Here is a 19,077-nt window from a genome sequence, read left to right as displayed (position 1 = left end):
AATTTGGGTTGATAGGTAAACTTACAGGTTTAGGGTAAACTTAGAGGTTTAGGTTTGACAGATCAACAATCAGTGATGCACCATCAATACATGTGCTACTTTAAAAAATACTTAGGAAAGCTCCCAGACATGGTGTCAGAAGTTTTCATCTGTCTCAGATTAACTTCAAGAGCTAATATGACAGAAAGGTGCTGGAAAACATTGAGGATGTGATGGAATGGAGTTGTCAATAGAAAACAAGAGAAAATTGTTTTGACTCTCTGTATTTAATTACAGACCTCTAAAATCAGCTGACAACAACAAAGAGCCACATGTTCCAGTTTTTGGCTCTTGCTGCTTTCTGGTATGATGTTTCAATTGTTACAACAAAACTTAGGGAACTGCCAAGCTGGCTAGAACACAATCTATCTCAATTTCCTCCTTAACATTGGCAGCAGATGGAGGGAGAAGAAAAAACCAACATAAAATATTAAACATCACATGGCAGGAGCTGGAGATAACCAGAGAATTAAGGTGGGTCTGGCTCACATTTCTTTGAGATAAGTGTGCACCCTGCCCTGCATTTCAAGTGTCTGAAGGCTGGTTTTATTAGAACACAATTAACTAGAATAAAATAACTGTGGAAATAATAATGCCTTGAGGTCAGCTGGGTGGTTGACTTGGGGAGAGGCAATCTGCCTTGTTCCCTGTGTCCTCATAGGGTACCTCCTTACTTTTCCTATTTAGTGGCTTTAAAGACTGAACAAACCTCACAAGGTTGCTGATCCCTGGCAATGTCCCTCTCCCAGCCTGAGGACTTGGGTGTGTATTCACCTCATTTCTGCTCCCAGAAACCCTGCAGTCACCTCCTTTGCATCCTCCTCTCCCAGTTTGATTTTTTAAATGCCTGGAAAGCAGAGCATGTTCTATTTCTCTAAGGTAAAATGCCACCCCCACTTCTTCCTCACTAGAAGAGATGATCAGAGAGCAACAGCTGTGATTTCCTACACAGCAGCATCTTCTGTTCTCTTTCCTACCCAACTCAACCCTCTGTGCATGTGCTGCACACTTGGATCCTGCACCCCATTGTATCCCAAAGGCCTAATACCTATTTCAGACAGCAGGGAGCCTGGAAAAAAATAACCAGAAATCTGCTTAGTTTGTGGTTTTGTTTTTTTTTTTTTTTTTTTTTGTCACTAGGTTTTTTTTCTCCTATTAATAAATAAATAAATAATCACCTGGAAATAAATCAAACAGATTGAATCGTGGGCTAATGATATTAAGTTCCATTAAATAACAAGAGCAAAAAAGAAAACAAATTACTTTAAAGAAAATCTGTCAGTCTTTCACTGCAGGGTGCCACTTGAATCTGTGGCATTTTACCACCATATTTCATTCTATATTTATGTTTACATTTATTGTTCCCAGTAGAAAGCAGTTCCCCTATTCTCAGCAAAAAAGTTACTAAATCAATGTTCTTGTGACTTACCAAATGCAAAAGGTGCCCATCTTTAGGGGGAAGCGAAGAACTTGAAAAAGAAGAGGGGTTAAAATTAATTTTCCACTTCTGCTCTTGTTTTATCCTCCAGCCAAGCATCCATTTTTTAATACCCAGTTAAAGGCTTCCCACTGCTGCTTATGCCTGGACCACCTGTTCCCATAATGCTCTCAAATCAGCAGGTTTTGGCACTGCGTTAGATAGTTCATAAAAAAATACCAGTTCAGCACCAGGCATTTAGGATAAGTCTAAACCACGTGACCTGAGTGCTGCTTCATTTCCATGGAAAATAAATGGTTTCCTAGGAAGGAAAGAAGGAAAAATATTGAATAAGTTTGATAAGTCAAGTTGGTGAGGGAGAAGGAACTTAGAAGAAATTCCTGAAGTTTTATTCATAGCATAAATGTTGCAGGGAGGGAGAGGGGAACAGGAGGATATAGGAATGTAGATCATAATTTGTGGAGCTGAAGGACTATGAATGATGTTGAATAAAGAGAAGAGGCAACTTGTGTATTGATAGATCAGAACGGGAAGAGCAGGTGATAAATCATCTCATAAAGAGAGGTGAATGAGCTGTGTATTAAAGAACAGAGTCAGGGGGAAGGAGAAGTGATGGATGGTTAGCAGATTGAATAGGCAGCTTAGATAAATAATTCTTGTGTTAGTTTTAAAACATCTCTGAATTATAATCTTTAAGGCACCCTTCATATCTGGCCTCTGAAAAAACTTTGTTATCCATAGGTATGTATTCACATCTGGAAGAAAACATCCTTCAAGACAGTTACAAGTTACATGCCTTTTCTGTTTAGCTTATGAGAAACTTTTCTAGCTGCAAAGCTGGAGCTTTCTAGTCTGTTTTCTTTCCCTTTCTCTCATTGCTCCAGATATTGGACTCTAACAGTCACATCTCAGGCAATAAGACAGGATTGCCAGGCCAGGAGGTGAGAAGAAATGGGGGTGGGGGGAAGGGCTCCTCCTCTTTCTGTAAGAAAGAGGGTTTTTTTTCACTCCACTTATAGCAGCAGACTCAGACCTCCATCACTTAACATTTGCATGGAGAAAACATCCCAGACCTGAGCACTATAGCACTATAGCATTCTTTGACATTATCATCCCACAGGTAATGCTGTGCTGTGACTGAATCCCAACTTTTTAAATAAACCATACTAGATCTCAAACATTTTTTCCACTAAATCTGAAAAGAATTTTTTTTTTTTTTTTTTTTGCATGCTTTAACAGCTTTAAAATGAATGTACAACCTTATTGGGTCTGTGTTCACTGCATATTTTCCTGGTAAAGTGAGAGGCTTGTTTGGACAAAGGTAGCTTTCTTTGAAAAGAACCTGATATTTAGGAAAGAGGCATGGTAGTTCTGGAACTTGAAAAGGTGTTCAGAGATAGTTTAAAAAGGTAGTTCTGTGTATGAAGTAGTTCAGGAAGGCAGAACACAAATAAATGATAGAAAAGAATAAGGCTTTTGTGAGGCATTTTGTACCTGGCAGAGCTGGTACAGATTCAGAGCAAATGAAGCCAACCTGTCCCCTTGGTCACTCCCTCCTGTGCCTGTTCTTTGAGACTTTGAATTATGGGCAAAAGGTAAAGGTAGGTCCAGAACAGCTGGGTATGGACAGAGCTAGCTCAGATCCATAATGCTCAACAGTTTCATGGTTTCTTCAGGCACTTTAAAAAGCTTTTAAGTTAGTCCTCAGACAGCTACATTTATTGTGCCAATGTCATTTCTTGGTGAAACTAGAACTGTAATCCTATTTTATTTTACTGGGGCCCAGATGGCACATGGTCCTTTCCAGTGCCCCACTGTAGGGGTGTTGGGACTTCTGCCCTTGTATTTCCCTTGCTTCACATCCCTCAACTAATACTGAACACGTGCACATTTCCTACACTTCTTGACATCATCAGGCTGGCAACTGTCTTGTCCAATTTGCTGGAGGAAACCAAGATGCTGGGCCAGGCTTTCCTGAATGGTAAATATCATCACTGAGTGTGTAACAGCTGAGAATGTTGCCTCTAGCATCTGCCCACATGCTGCCAGGCTATATGGCACATCCACATCTGTCTGCTAGCAGGAAAATAAGATAAATAACCCCACCACCACCACAAACCAAACCAAGCCTTCAGCTCCAGCTGAAGTTAACTCTTTTTTTATCAAAAACAGAAATATCACAATTTCTGCCTCACAAAGTAAGGTTAACAATGAGAAAATCAGTTATGCTACCCACACTCTGCCCCCTCCCAAGCTGCAAACATGTTACAGTTACTGAGGAAGAAATTCTGACAAATTTCATGTGGTTACTGTTGCTTGGGAAACCACTTCCTTGGTAACTACAATGCATTCTCAGCACGTCTCAATATCAATTTCTCTCTGGCTCTGAGACATCGAAACCTGCAGTACCATGTGAAGAGAGAAAAAGAAAAAGCCTTTAACAACAAAACCAACCTGCAGGAAAAAGGAGAGAACGAGCAACAGATTTGCTGTTGCCATAGTTTCAAATATGTCTCAGAGAAAAAGAATCTAATTGAAAATATATCTGGAAGTTGGTTTTAATATTGTTTGGTGGAGAAATTGTTGATACACATCATTAAATGTGTCTTGAATCATAAGCATGAGACTGGAGATAGGCACTTGGGTGGCTCTGGAGCACCAGCACTGAGCCTGGTACGGCCCCTTGGCTGGCAGTGATATTTTCTCCTCCTCCTCCCTCCTCCTCTCTGTTCCACTTCATTCATCCCAGGGCCATGCAGACAGCTCAGAACAGTTGTTGTTCATGAACAGCACACAGAAAATACCATTTTTCTATCAAACAAATGAAAGGAATGCTGCATTGATAGTATTTCCAGTTCTGCTTTTCTAGGCCTCCTACAGAATCATTAGGGTGTCATTCCAGCAGCCCAAACTCACTAATGGGAGAGAAAAAAAGAAGCACTGAAAATTAGTGCCCCATTAAGTTTCCTACACACGATTCTTACAAGATAAAGCAGACTCAACAGCCTGCACAGTATATAAATGTGTTTGCAAAGGAGGGGGTTTTTTTTGCTAGAAATTATTGGGATGGCAAAGAAAAGGCTACGGGACCTCACTCCTGCTCCCATTGGTATTAACTACCTTAGGACTGAGAATATGTCTAAGCAAACATGGAAAAATAAATAAGGATAATATAGAAACAATTTAAATCACCCCTATTTTCACTGTATTGAACTATAATTTTGATATATGCCTATTTAAATGTTTGACTGTGTATCTATACAGACAGACACACACTCCTGCCTTTTCAAGGGCAGCAGTTTGGTCTTTTTGTTACTTTTTTTTTGCAGCCAAACCCATCAACTGGCTGAAGTTATTTTGCTCCCATAGGAAGACCATCATCCAAACCTATTAACAATGTCATTTTAACACCTTTAGTTCAAGCATGTCTTCCACCCACACACCAAATGGTGGGGGATATATGGAAACCACATCTTTTCCAGGAATTCAGTAACTTACTGAGTCAATAGAAACATCGGTGCTAAACTGCAATATTATACTCCTCTCTTTCCTGCATTAAACACAGGAACAGACTTTAAAGTTTGTTCTCTGGGCATACAGCATGAAATCTGCAGTATAACTTGGGGATAGAGGGAAGAGGATTATTCCTATTTTGAGTACCAGAAAAGAAGTGATTGAGAGATGTATAGAAAGGAGAGGGAATATGTATAGATGTATAGAATGGAAAGGGTGCTATCACCTTCTGTGATGACTGCTTGGGTCAGAATCAGCTCCTCATGAGGTATAGTGTTTTAATTTAAAAAAAAACCAAAAATGACGATGTCCAGAGCTGATAGTATATTGTGCTACTATTCCCAGGTACTAGAAATACTTCTTTAGCATATGTTTATGGTGCACTGAGACTGAAAAATGACAGTGGGAAATGCCAAGTCTTCCAATATTGCTGAGGTAGCACTTAAAATATTTTGGCAGTGCTCCTTTCTCTCCCTGTGAGGTTTCATTCCTCTATCCAAAAGCACCAACTAGCCATTAGGATCAACATTTGTCAAATACTGATGCCACAAAAGCTCTGCTCTTGAACACTTAAGTCTTCTGATGCATAATCACTGTCAATATATTATTCGTTGATGAAAACATGTAGTTAAATATTTATATGTAAAAGAAATTCCAAAAAGCTGTAGGAACCACAAAAGGCATGGGGATAATGGAGGTATTAAAAAACAAACAAACAAAAAACAAACACCAAAAATTTGCAATTCAATATTCCAGAAATGTACATGTACTAAAGTCTTAATTCTTCTCCTGTCAGCACTACTCTAAACTAAACTTAGATGCTGCAGTCAGACTCCTTTATTGGGTTGGGTGAAAGAAAAATCCTTCAGTTTATCAAGTATATTTGCAAAAATTTATCACTGTTATTTATTCTGTAAATTTGCATCTTGTGGAATACTTATATATGCTTGAGTAATACAATAATGTATTAATATATCAATTAATAAATTGCATAGGCTTCCAAAAGGATTTAAAACTTACCTTTTTGTCTAGAGTTTATGAAAAAATTCACCATTTAAATCATGACTGGAAAAAATGAGGCCAATGTTAAACACACAAAAATATGCATCCAATGTCATAGGATGCTGGACCAGCATTTTGCATGTGGCCTTTTTCCATGAGCAGCCCACAAAACCAGTAAAACCCAAGGTGTCCTGATTATTTCCCAGTATTAATTCCTACCTTGCAAAATCAAGACTCATGGGTAACTACAAAATCAGGGCTACAGGGTTTGCTGAGCCACTGACCCACAGGGTCATTGTATGAGAGACACAGTCACAGATTGCATCCTGGAATATAAAATGAGATGACAAGAAATATATATCTGGGTAATAAATATGCCTGGTACTGACTGGTACTGAAGTGACTGCTAAAATCATCTTCCAGATTTTTGTATGTAGTAGTTCCTCATGTCTTTCATTCTGGTATTTAAATGAAAACAAAAAAATTCTGTCCTCCAGACGGCAGAAATTCACAGAAGAGAAACCAAATCAAGATTATATCTTTGAAGTCTCTATGCATTGACATTTAACTTTCCCTGTCTCCAAATATCAGATAAATTAGAAACTGCCAGTTTTATTTGGACAACATTCTGATTTTCTCACAGCACACTGAGTAATATCTTACTTCAAGATTACTCCCATCTAGTCTGAGTGGGACAGCTTAACAGAAATGCTTTAAAAAAAGAATTATTCAGGAAAAAAAAAAAAGCAAGCTTAATTTTAAAAAAAAATCACTATTATCTCACATAAGATCAGATTCTTCCTTTGTCACTCTGCCTTTAAATAAATATTGCTGCTTCTTGCATATTGCTGGATGCATATTCAAGAAAATCCATCTAGCTTTTTAAAAGTCAGTGTTTGTATATTTAATTTCTCAGAGGATTCAGTTACATCTACAGAACAGAACTGAGATATTGAGATCATTATTCTTGCCTTCCAAACATTCATTTGCAGGCACATAAGGTTTTCTTTTTTTAAAAAGGTGTTTGCCATAAATCTGAGGGAGGAGTTCTTTTGACATGGAATCAATAATAAACTATCCTTTATCTTTTAACATGCTGCAAATCAAAGTATGAATTTATGTGGCCCCAGGGAGCAATGTTTTGAGATGACACACAGAATAATCAAACCCACTCCCAATAACGTTTCATTATGGAATTTTGTCTCTCTGTTGAAATATTCCATTCCTGCCTGTGAAGCTTTCCAAAGCATTCACAAAAAGCTTCAATATTATAATCTACTGATAAGTTTTCAAAACAAATGTTTTGATACATGAAAAGCCACTAAAGCATATTTGCACTGAGATACATAATTAAGAAGCAAGTTCAGAGCAAAATTGTGCTGTAATTGTAGGGAATACAGAAGGCTGTACACAGAACAGGGAGAAATATCCACCTCTCTCATACCTTTGGTAGAAGTCCTAATTGCTGAGATATTTGTATTCTGTGCCACTTACCCTGCTACTTTAAATATTCATCAAATTAAGGAAGGCTGATTTGGAACATTGCCCATGACGTTAACGAATGGAGAAGAACATCTCAGAGCTCAGGCTCCCAGCAGCTATTCCATTGTTGCTCTCTCTGATGTTTTGACAAACTTAATTTGCACGGTCTTAATTTGTTTCATTGCAGAATAAAGAACTAATGTCAAACCTCTGCAATTTTAACAGAGCTTCTATTTTTCAGGCAGCCTTCCTTACCCTTTCAAAAGACTTCTGGGGCCCAGAGGAGTCACGTTCAGAGACACCAAACTCAAACACAGTCCCATGGAGCACAGGTTGCCTCCAAAGTGGTACAAGAAGCAAGAAATTTATCTAAATTTGTTAAACCTTTCCCTGTAGCTATAGGGAGATCAAACAAAATCAGGTCCAGGCAAGGAACCACTTACAGAGGAGCACACTGGACCATTTGGTCCAAACCAAGAGCCTGGATTTCCAAGCATCCTTCTAAAGCCAAGATGCCACCAGGGTTCTGCCTTTCAGAACAAACTTTTTTTCCCTTGAACAGTAAAAATTGTCACTCCATTTGGCATAGAACACCCTGGGCTAAGCCATCTTGCCATTTCTGTCTTTCCAGACTAGTCTGGAAGATCTCTTCAGTGTCTATTTGTATCACCACAATTTCATATGAATGGTGGCTCAGATTATCACATATTATAAAATTACTTCCTAAAGCAAACACTTTAAAACCAATACAAACAAGGCCACTGCTGAATATTGCGTTTACCATTAGGTTATTTGCATTTTGTTTCCACCTTGGTAAACAACTATTAGGGAGCACTCCTATAACTGAACGTGGATGTGACACTTCCCTTAACTCTTCCAACACAACCAAATAGGGAATATGCTGCAGTCAGGGACCTTTCCTCTCATATTTTAAAACTTCAGTGGGATGCAGAGTAGATAAGAAGAGCAATGAGGTGCCTATAAAATCATCTATGGAAAAGCTCAGCAGCAACATTCACTGTGGTTATAACACAGTAACTGGAGCCAAATTCAAACCAAAACCAGAAACATCTTCACACAAACTACCACACAGGCTACTGCTAATACATGGCAGGAATTCAGGAGGTTAAGTAGTTTATTGCCATGTTTTTTGCCAATACTTAGGTGCAGATACTCCCTGGTATCCCCCCTGCCCTGGCAGGGGAAAAGGGAATAATGGGAGAGAGAGCTTAAGGTTTTAAGAAAAACTAGGATAGGTTTAATGAATCGGTGATAAAGATGGTGAGTTACAAATATATAGAATTATGTAAATATGGAACATATTTTTTCCAGCTCTACAGTTGGAAAAGTCCCACCTGGGGCTCTGAGCAGAGGAAGGAGCCTGAGTGCTGCATCCCAGTGGCAACAGCCTCAGGGCAACCAACCCTGGGGAGGCAGGAGAAGGCAACCTGTCTCCATGGACAGTGTTCCTCTCTGCTAAGGAAACAACCAGCAGCACCACTACCACCACCAAGCAGCCAGCCAAGATGCCTTCAGCAGTCAGGATCTCACAAGACACTGAGCTTGAAGAAGGAAAATGTGGCAAGAAGCCACATCTCTAGAGACATTTATAACCACCTGGATGCCACCCTGTGGCAACCCTGAAGCTGCTCCAGCAGAGGGTTGCCCAAGGTGATCTCCAGAGGTCCCTTCCAACTCCTTCTATTCTGTGGTTCTGCAAGAAGCAATGCAGCAGCAGTCTCCCCTTCAGCATTTTGAAGCCCTGAGACCAAGCAAAACCAGATTCAGCCTCCCAGCACCTCATGCCTAAACTCCACAGCCTTCACACCCCCTTTCCCAGCACCTTTCAGACAACCTCCAGGTTCTCCCCCATCCTCTGCTCCAGCTGCCCCCATGCTCAGCAGAGTCCTGCTTGGTTGCCTTCAAAAGGAGCTGAACATCTTGTTATTACTGAGCACTGATAAACTGCGCTGTGTTGAGCTTGGCAAGGAGCTTTGCTTCCAGATGAGAACTTTTCAACTCTTCCTTGTCTCACAGATTAGATTTCTGGATGCTCAAGGGTCAGCACAGATCTATTAGTAAGCTTCCCTGGGGAGAAAAAAAAAAAAAAAAAAAAAAAAAAAAAAAAAAAAAAAAAGAATTCTTTCAAGTCCTGTGCTAAATGTTGGACCAGTCCTTAAGTAATGGAGGTTGCAATTGATATCATGGAGGATGCAGAAACCTTCATCTGCTCCTAATAAAGAGGTAGTTAAAATACTTGTGTGCCCCTCTCAATTTTCTCCCAGCCCTATAGCTCTCTAGCAAATGCTCTGAATACCCTGAGCCCCCCCAAACTGAGCTCACTGGACTGGTGTCCCTGGCAGTAAAGTTCCCACCGCTGAGACATCCCAGAGCAGTGATGCTGCTGATAGCAGAGCAGTGCCAGCCCCTGATAGCTTCTGAAGGGCTGTTGTGAGGCAGCTGAGAAATTTAAATTGTTCTACTCCAAGTCAGGTCTCTCCAGCCTCAGGTGAAGGCACCATGCTGAGTCCTTGGGCTGCTTCTGACCCAAGAATGTTCTACACCTGAGTTCCTCTTTTCCTTGGGATACTAAAACCTCACCTGTAGACTCCATTTCAGAGGATCCTGGACAAGGGAGCGAATGAAGACATCAGATTGTATCAGTGTTTTTAGGATTGAAGTACAGATCTCTGCCAGTAACCCCCTGATTTACCTCCTCCATCCTCCTTATCACCCAGGAGCTTCATTATCTAACTTTACCTTATGAGCAACAGTGGAGATCAGATAGCACAATTCCGTCCTGTTTCTTGGGTAACACCATTTATCAACACATTTATCAACATGGGCATAAAAATCCTAGGCAAGCCAGCTAAAACACAAAGGAGACAGCAGGCTCCTACTATGCAAATAAACCTTTTCCTGCCATCCTAAAATCACAGACACTTGGGAGGAGCACAGCCTTTTCTTCATTCTCCTTATGAAGTGACAACTGGGTGATATTACACTGGCAGACAAGGAACCTGTGGTAGGTAGGACAGCAGCTATTAAGATACAAAATCACAGCTGTCTGAAAAACAAGGAGAAGCAATTCTTGAATGCACCTTCTTCAAAAGCAGTGGCAAATCACATGGCAATGTGTTGCTACCTTAAATTTTAAACTTAAAAAGCCCAGAAAAGGTACCTACAACTTAAGGATCTGAATCATACATTTGCAGATAAGTGGGCTCTGGTTTCATCTAATAGAAATAAATGATTGAATTTGGAATAGATTTTTTCCTTAAATTTGACTTATCACTTCAACTAATAATAAACACATGAATTGTTCCAGATACTTCATTTTCTTAAAATTGAGATTTCTATAAATTAATTTTAGATTTCTATAAAAACAAGTAAAGAAGTAGTCTGGTAAAAAAATAAAAGTTTTCCCTTTTAATTGTTCCTCTAGATACACCGTGGCAACGTGACTCTGTAAATACAGAATGTAGTTTTGGGAAGTACTTGCACGAGCAATTAACTTGATGATGTTGCCTGTATAATCTGTCACACTGAATTTTCTATACTATTATCAATGAAATAAAAAAGAATGTGATTTTTTTTTTTTTTTTTTGACCATGTGTGTTATTTAAACCATGTCATCATATGTTAAGATTCTCTCCCCTTTTGCTGCTGGCTATATTCTGTAATATCTATAGTACATATCGTACATATATATATATATATAATAAATATAATACATATTATATATATAAAATACAGGGTTGGCCTCATTGCTGCAAGGGCACATTACAGACCTGCTTGTCAGCTTCTTGTCCCCAGGGTCTCTCCCGGGCCCTCTCTTAAGGTTTCTTATGGTAGAAGACTACAGCTCACAGCAAAATAATCATGCTTGAGTTTCAACTTGAGTTTCATATTCCTACCCCCTTTTCTAGTACTGATATTTATTAAGGCTGAAAAGAGCCCTTTTTAGAATTATTCTGGATTATGTTAAGAACTTTCTACGTAATCATCAGATCTAGCAAAGAAATCCTTGTGTTTCTGAGTCTGACAAGGATCTTTATTAAATTGAACAATTTTCCTACCCAGGAATTGCCCAAACCAAGAAGCAAAGTGGTACAGTATTTCCAGCTGCTGCCAAAGATCAGTAATTGCAGTCTACATTAACCTTTTTCCATTCAAAAGCTAACCTATGAAAGCTCTGCTTCTTCATTCTAATTAGCTTAAAAAACCCCAATTTTAGTATTCATGAACCTTCAGGTTATACATGAACTTTCCTGATGTCCAGCAGATTAAGAGGCTCTTATTAGCTCCCACAATTAACACAGCCTGCAAGGAATGGTTCAAATTTTAAATCCTCAAAACATTTTTCCCTGAACCCTTGACATTTTCACTAACATCATTTGAAGTGGGGATACTCATTTCCTTGAATCTCATTTGGGCTTAACTTCTCAATGCAACACTCTAAAACCAAAAGGAAATTATAAACACATGCATGTAAACTTCTTAATTTTTTTTAAGTAAGGAAAATAGTTGCTATAGAATATGCTTTAATATGTATTGTAGTACCCCTTCCAGTTTTCAGATGACCATACCTTACATTTGGAAACTGTGTTTAAAGTTTGCAGAGCATCTTTTTCAGTGCTTTGCAAAACCCAAATTAAGTCTATTTAAATCAGATAATATTGTAAAAAGGTCAGGATAAACATTCTGAGTTTGAATGGCTATGATCCAGAATAGTCCACTACCACTGCACATCACTTCAGTTCCACAGTTTTCAGGACCAGTAGAGGCCATGTCATTTTCTCAGGACAAAAATTTAGAATATACTAGACTAGACTAGAACAGAATAGACCAGAATAGCATCACCTATTTCAGTTTGAAAGGACCTACAACAATCATCTTGTTCAACTGTCTCAATTGTGCAGAATCAGAACCAAGGAGATGTTTCTTGCCTGAAAGGAGCGTAATTACTGGGGAATGTTTTTCCCCAGCTTAAAATGAGTTAGGAAAAAAAAAACCAAACAGAAATGCTCTCAATTTTTATTTGCCTCTCTTTTAGCCCGTGTTCACTTAGAAATGTTTACTCAGTGGAATATTATCAGGTATTTAACCCTGTCATGTAGTCACATTCATTAGTGCTATAGCCTTGCCATGTATTTTTCTTATTACACACTAAAGCTTTATGGCAGAATTTTTGTGGAGATCTATTGCAGATAATGATTTGTAGTGTATAGTACCCTGAAGGCACTGTAAGCTTAATTCTGCCCTCTTTCTCCCCTCTATGAAGGTGAAACTTTAACAGGGAGTTAGAGTTATGTTTTGCTTTAAAAAAATTGTTAAAAGCAGGATGGAATTTGGAAGTATTCTTATTCTCAAACAAGAAAAAAAAAAAAAAAGAAGCAGCAAGGAAAAAAAAAAGCAGCTTTTAAAACTGTCTCATAAGGCCCATTTTGAAACTATGCAAGTAAACTGCCATTAGCTACATCTTAGGGCAACTTGTGATTCACAGTCTTTTCTCTCTACTTGCTGTGCAAAATGCTTGGGAGCAAAAGAAATCAGAAGCTCCAGGAGCCAATCTGCCACTGTTGTCTGTTTCTGTAGTCTGATAAACTTACATGGGCTGGCAGACAAAATTGCCCTTTGCATGCATTGTCTCCAGGGGGATTTGGAAGTATGTCCAAGTTTTATAATAAAATTATAATCACACATCAAGCATTAATAACAGATTTTCCAAGGGCCTTTTCTGAGCAAATTAGAACTGTGGACAACGAGATAATGCTTAAAACAAAAAGAAAACAACCCCTTTATGCATCCAAGTTAAAGTGGGTCACTGCAATGTAAAGCACATTTTTAGTGGATATAAATTTAGCAGCTCTCTGCAACATTATGCATGACAGCAGTCTTGTGATATTTCAAGTACATCACAGGTCCCTGGAGACACCATGTAATTTATAATGGACCAACCATAACAAATTGTAGCAGTCTGAAAAGGAGCTGGTTCCAATGAAATAAAGCAAGTTGATCTATTTGTCTTATAGGAACATCCTCTTGAAGATTTCACTTGTCTGAGATCAGATAGAAACCGTGGCATGGGTGGTGGGTAGGTAAAAAAAATGCCAAAATGTAAGCTCTCCTTCTTGGTCTCCAAAAGAGGAAGAAATAAAGGGAACTAAACCAAATACAAAGGATGACAGTAAACTTCTTCAGCTGGCTAATAACTGGTATCCCTTTCCTCCAAATGCTCAGCAAATTCCTTACTGGATTTGTGCTGGCAATGCTTTATCATAATTGTTGCAGTATCAAAATCCAGCAATACCTGCAGGGCCATAGGCATTGCCTGCCTCAGCTTTGCTGCAAATTAATTAGGCACCAGCTGTCTACAAATAAACTCTATTTTTTACATATCTCTTACTTCATAATTTCACACAGTCCCTGTGCAGGTAAATTGTGGGGTCTAGTTACTCCGTTGATAGCTGCAGAGGACTGATACCTACAAACATACACAGGAAAAGGAAAAACAAAAAGCAGATTTAAGGTTCATTTCCAACACAGAGGTGTATTTAGCAGGCGCTCTCAGTGCAGAGATCAACACACTCTGCAATTAATGAAAAACTTAGGTTAATGTATTGAGGCAAAATGTAAAAGGCCACAGTAAATCTTGTAGGTCTGTCCTGTTGCAAATTAGAAGCAAGTAACAGTGACCTAGGCAGTGCCATGTCCTTGGCATGTGACTACAGGGACTTTGTAAACCTGAGGAAATCCCTATCTGACAGCAGGCTTGTCCTCCTGACAAATGTATTTATTAATCCCAAAGCACCCTTCTGAATTCACAATGTGTAGAAGTGATGGTGTTTGCTTTGACTGATGATGAGGATGTCCCTGCTTACTGCAGGAGGGATGGACTGGATGACCTTTAGTCATCACTTCCAAACCAAACCAGTCTATGGTTCTGTAATTCCTCAAAGCAAAATTCCTCTGTAATTCCTCAAGTGCAACACATATCAGGCAAAGCACCTGATGGTTTCACAGGGTCCCACCTGCTTTAGCAAGGAGAGTTGAGAAGACCAAGTCTGCAAAGAGATCACCAAGCAGGGTGATCTCCTAATTCTATTTAGCATTTAAAATGCTAAATCTAAGGTACTCAGAGGTAAACTGCTGAGCTGATGTGTTTAGATCATTCTTTTTCCAGATATCTTAATGAAAAAAACAACCCAGCAAATTTTTAACTCAACCCCCAACATTTAACATGAGAAATGAAAAATATTTTAGTTGAAAGGAAGAATGAAATCTGCCAGAAAAGAAAAAAAAATTCCACTAGGATATTAAAATAGCATTAAAAAAAAAAAAAAAAAAAAGGGTGTTGTATAATGTACTAACATGATAGCATCCCTTTTACATTGTGGAAAACAGATTTAAAACCAAACCAAATCAAATTTTCTTTTATCCAATATGTATTTAATATTGGATATTAATATGTTAATATTAATTCAAATATATCCAAAACATGTTGAAAGAGTTTGCAACAGTGTAAAATATCTACATAAAGCAAATACCATGTTTTCATGAGTAAATACCCCAAACACATCCACATTTCCCATGCACATATTTTCTATGCATACTTTTGATAGAACTAGGATCGCCACCATGGTGGTGTAAAGAATGTTATGTTTATCTATAGGGATAAAAAGTACATAAAGGAAACCAGTTTAGTGTTCTCAAAAAGCAAAAAAGTATTTGGAATGGTCATTTTTTTTTTCATTTTGTTAATGAAACAGAATCAAAACTAGTTCATTACTTTATGCATTATGAATTACTGACAAAGACATCCTTACCATGGGCTTTCCAGCTAGGACAGTGCTGGCACAATTCTCATCCTCTCTCACAGGTGAATCTGAAACCCAGAAACTACCAAGAAGCTCAGCTGTACCTTGCCTGCTACAGAAGAATGGTGCAGGGCCATTACATAATGAATTTTTATATAGTTTCCAAAGTCCATATCACTCTATTCCATCATTATTAAATAGTTCAGCTTAATTCTGGCACAAATGAGCAAACTGTTCTCAGTCCAGTGTACTCATGCAAAATCTAAACAAAACTTTTGCCTTTATGGCCCAAGAGATTTATCTTGGAGTTGTAGTTATTAAATGAGAAAGATCTTCCCTCCCTTCCTCTGCTGTTTCAACAACCCAAACATTTTTCAGAGTATGCACAGGGAATGGAAATGATTGTTTTGCAATGGGGTACTTAACACCTTGGGAAAACCTCTGAAGCTGGCGCCTTCTCCTCTCAGTAAATGGAGCAGGATTTGGTATTTGTTTTCAAGCCTCGTCAGATGTAAAATACACACCTAGGGAAAAAAGTATAAACTTCTGCTGGTCATCCTTTCATCAACACCTGGAGAGATTACCTCTCATGGCTTCCCTGTGAGCAAACTGAAATAAGGAAAACAGATGATGGATGGTTCAGCTGCAGTTAAAAGACAGCAAAACACACTGCACCAGAAAAGCAGCTTTTACTTACTTTAAAATCTGGTAGCATGAGCAAGAAAACATCCTTTACTTTCCATCTGCCTGTCCTTTCCACTCTTTTGGTTTTTTCCATTTGTAAATTTTATTTGGTTCTCACATAAGGACTTTTTTTTCCCCCTCTTTCTCTCATCCTTAATTAGTTTGAATGTCAAACCTGTTCAGCAATCACATCGCTTTCAGGAGTAATGAAGGCAAATAAATAACCCATGACTTTTCTTAGAGAGATCTGGAGACCCTTCCAAAACCAATTAAGGCTTTTATGATTCACTGGAATTAGCCAAGGTCTTCATGATAGGTTTGAAAACTCATATGAGAAAGAAAACACTAAAATTGAGAGGGGGAGAAGGAACCAAAAAATGTCCTTTCACATTCTTGGAACCTTCTAATTTTAAAGTATGTTATAAGTGGGAGAAAAGAAACTAAAACACACAATGCAGATTACACTTTTTTGCTGCTTGCGAGGCTGGGAAGGTAGATGCTGAATTTCCTCATGCTGGAGCTCTCATGGTGTTGTGGTTTTTTTGTTTGTGGTTATTTTTTTTTTCCTTTTTCTTACCAGTAATATTTTTTTTTCTCTTTGGCACATAATTTGACTTCAGATATCTTTTCGGTGGTGACTAAAACCAACAAAAAAGCCTCAATCTTTCAGAACATAAAATACAGAAGAACAGCAAAACCAGTTCCATTTGTCTGAAAATCCTGCCCATTAATCTTGCTGGCCTGGCACATAGGTTTCAGTCTGTTTATTATCCACATTCCTTCTGGCAGTGGCCTCCCACCTGAAGAAACAATTTCATTGCATGACATGTAAGGGGAAATACCCTCAAAAGCAGAACTCCTCTGAGCTTTCCATGCCCAAATCAGCTTTTGTGCTGTGGGTTCATCACTGCACAACTTGCCCATTTTTGCAGCTGTCACAGAGCATATGACAGGAGCTCATTCCCTCTAGCCTGCACATTGTACTCCTGTGCAATCTGTGATCTCTCTTTCCAAGCCTTCATTAACATCAATGCCATAAAATTTCCACAAAAAATTGAAGATACACTCAATCATAGGCTTCAAACAAGATCTCTGGAAACATATAACAGGGAGATCTCAAGGACCACAGACCAGCTTCGAAAGTAGGATTTTTTAAACATACCAACTAAGCTTAGCAATGTAAGCAGCTGTGACTTACATATCCATAGATACACACTTACCTCTAGTCCAGTACCATTTAAAAAAGAAGTAGCACCAAGATTTGAAACATGCACTTTTGCATGACTTGTATTTTTAAAGCATTTATAAGGGAGCCTAAATAAGTCAATTGAAGACCCAGACCTTCGGCAAGATTTTGTTTCCTTGTTCATATTCTTCCTAAAAATGAGAAAGTTTTAAAAAAAAGGGGTCTCAGCTGGAAGCATGCTCTTAGCCATTGCAGTGCCAAAATGAATGCAGTGTGTCAGCTCTGACAAGCTGTCAGAAAGAAAGAAAAAACATTTTTTTCCCCCAAGAACAAGAGATATCAAAAGTTTAGCCTTGAAATGAAAACAAAAATCAGAACACACATGCACCAAAAACCTGCCTAGCCCAGGGCCTCAGCCAAGGCAAACATATCTCTATTTACATAAGCAATTCACATCACCAGACTACCCAGCCCTATTGCTGTAAATAACCATGATTTTTTAAATTTATTTCTTGCCCAGACTCATATAAACATCATAATAAATCAGTCACTCCAAATATCCTTCAAGAATAACAAGCATTACAAATTAATAATGTCATGCTGGTCATTAATTTTGATAACCAAAGAATTTGCATTAGTGAACATACTTGCTATGGAGTTGTTAATGTTACATTTATTTAATATGCAACAGTTACAATGCATCAGAAGCCAGTGGCCATTATTTGATTCTTTCACAAATGTTCTCGTTTTGAGAGATGCATAACTTCATCCTTTAAAATACTGATTTTCCCTTTATAAGTTGAGAACTGCAATGCTAGATAATTTCAACAGGTTTTATTAATTTCATATTATCAAAATATATTCCACAACAATTCATCCATAAAAAAGCTTATATTAATGATTCTAATTTGCATTAAACTAAATCAAATGAAGGAGAGGCCGTGTTAAACAAGTCAAGAAGTGTTAAAGCTTGGAAGAGAAAAAGGGGAATAAATTATTCAAATACTCTGCAGTACAAGTCTTATTATTATGGCAGTAGAATTGATATAACACCTATTAGGAAGTGATAACATCAAATACAGTTATAGATAGGACTGTGAAGAAGTAGACAGACAATTTGCTCTAGTTTGATTTGAAAACGATACCCATGAAGGAGCATAAATATTTTTAGACCCTAAAATCATGAACTAACCTTAAAGTTGAAATACTTTGCTTTCTAACTTGTAATAATGTCTGAAAATAAGGGCCAACAATACATCACATACTGGTAACAAAGCAGCTGTGATGAAGTTTTAGTTTTTTTGAGAACTTGGATCTACTGTTCAGAAGCTTTAGAGGAAGTGATTTTAAACATTGAAGAGATGAAGTTACACTTGAGTTTTCCTTAACATTCCGGAATATTTTACTTCTCCTGTTCTGTGTCTCCTGAGACACAGCCAGCATCCTGCAACCACCTCCTCACCTCAGCACCAGACACAAAACATGCAGCATCTTCAGCCTCTGCTCTTCCTCTGCAGCCCTGGTGCTCTTTATCCACAGCAAAGTGAGACAGAACAGATCAGGCATTAAAGCAGAGCTGTTATGAGCTGGGAACAGAGAGTAGCCAGGTGGGTAACTTCAAAAGGAATTACCAACTGCTGTCTGCAGCTCCAGACAAAAATGAGGATCTGGCAGTTTTAGCCTTTGGCAGCTTTTTGCCTGACAGCCATTTGTTCCTTTTTCTGGTGCTCCATCTGCTCCCCCTGCTTGGGTCAACCAAAGAATCAGGTTGAGACAGAACCTGTGGGTATGTACAGCAAAGGCTACCAACCCTGCCATCTCCCCCATGCAGTGATACTTGTGGTCTGGAACAACAACTAAGACAGCTATACATTCCCTTTTATTAGAGCTGGGCTGGCACAGAACAAGAAAAG

General features: G+C 38.5%; 1 protein-coding gene across 1 annotated transcript in view; it reads left to right on the top strand.

The window, feature by feature from the left end:
- The window catches only part of FABP6 (fatty acid binding protein 6), a 452,944-nt gene that overhangs the window by 382,329 nt on the left and 51,538 nt on the right, over positions 1-19,077 (top strand). The window lies entirely within an intron of this gene.

The sequence above is a fragment of the Heliangelus exortis genome, chromosome 15, assembly GCF_036169615.1.
Source record: "Heliangelus exortis chromosome 15, bHelExo1.hap1, whole genome shotgun sequence".
In the NCBI taxonomy this organism is placed as follows: Eukaryota; Metazoa; Chordata; class Aves; order Apodiformes; family Trochilidae; genus Heliangelus; species Heliangelus exortis.
The sequence above is the reverse complement of the archived record's forward strand: the minus strand, read 5'-3'. Positions and strand labels throughout refer to the sequence as shown.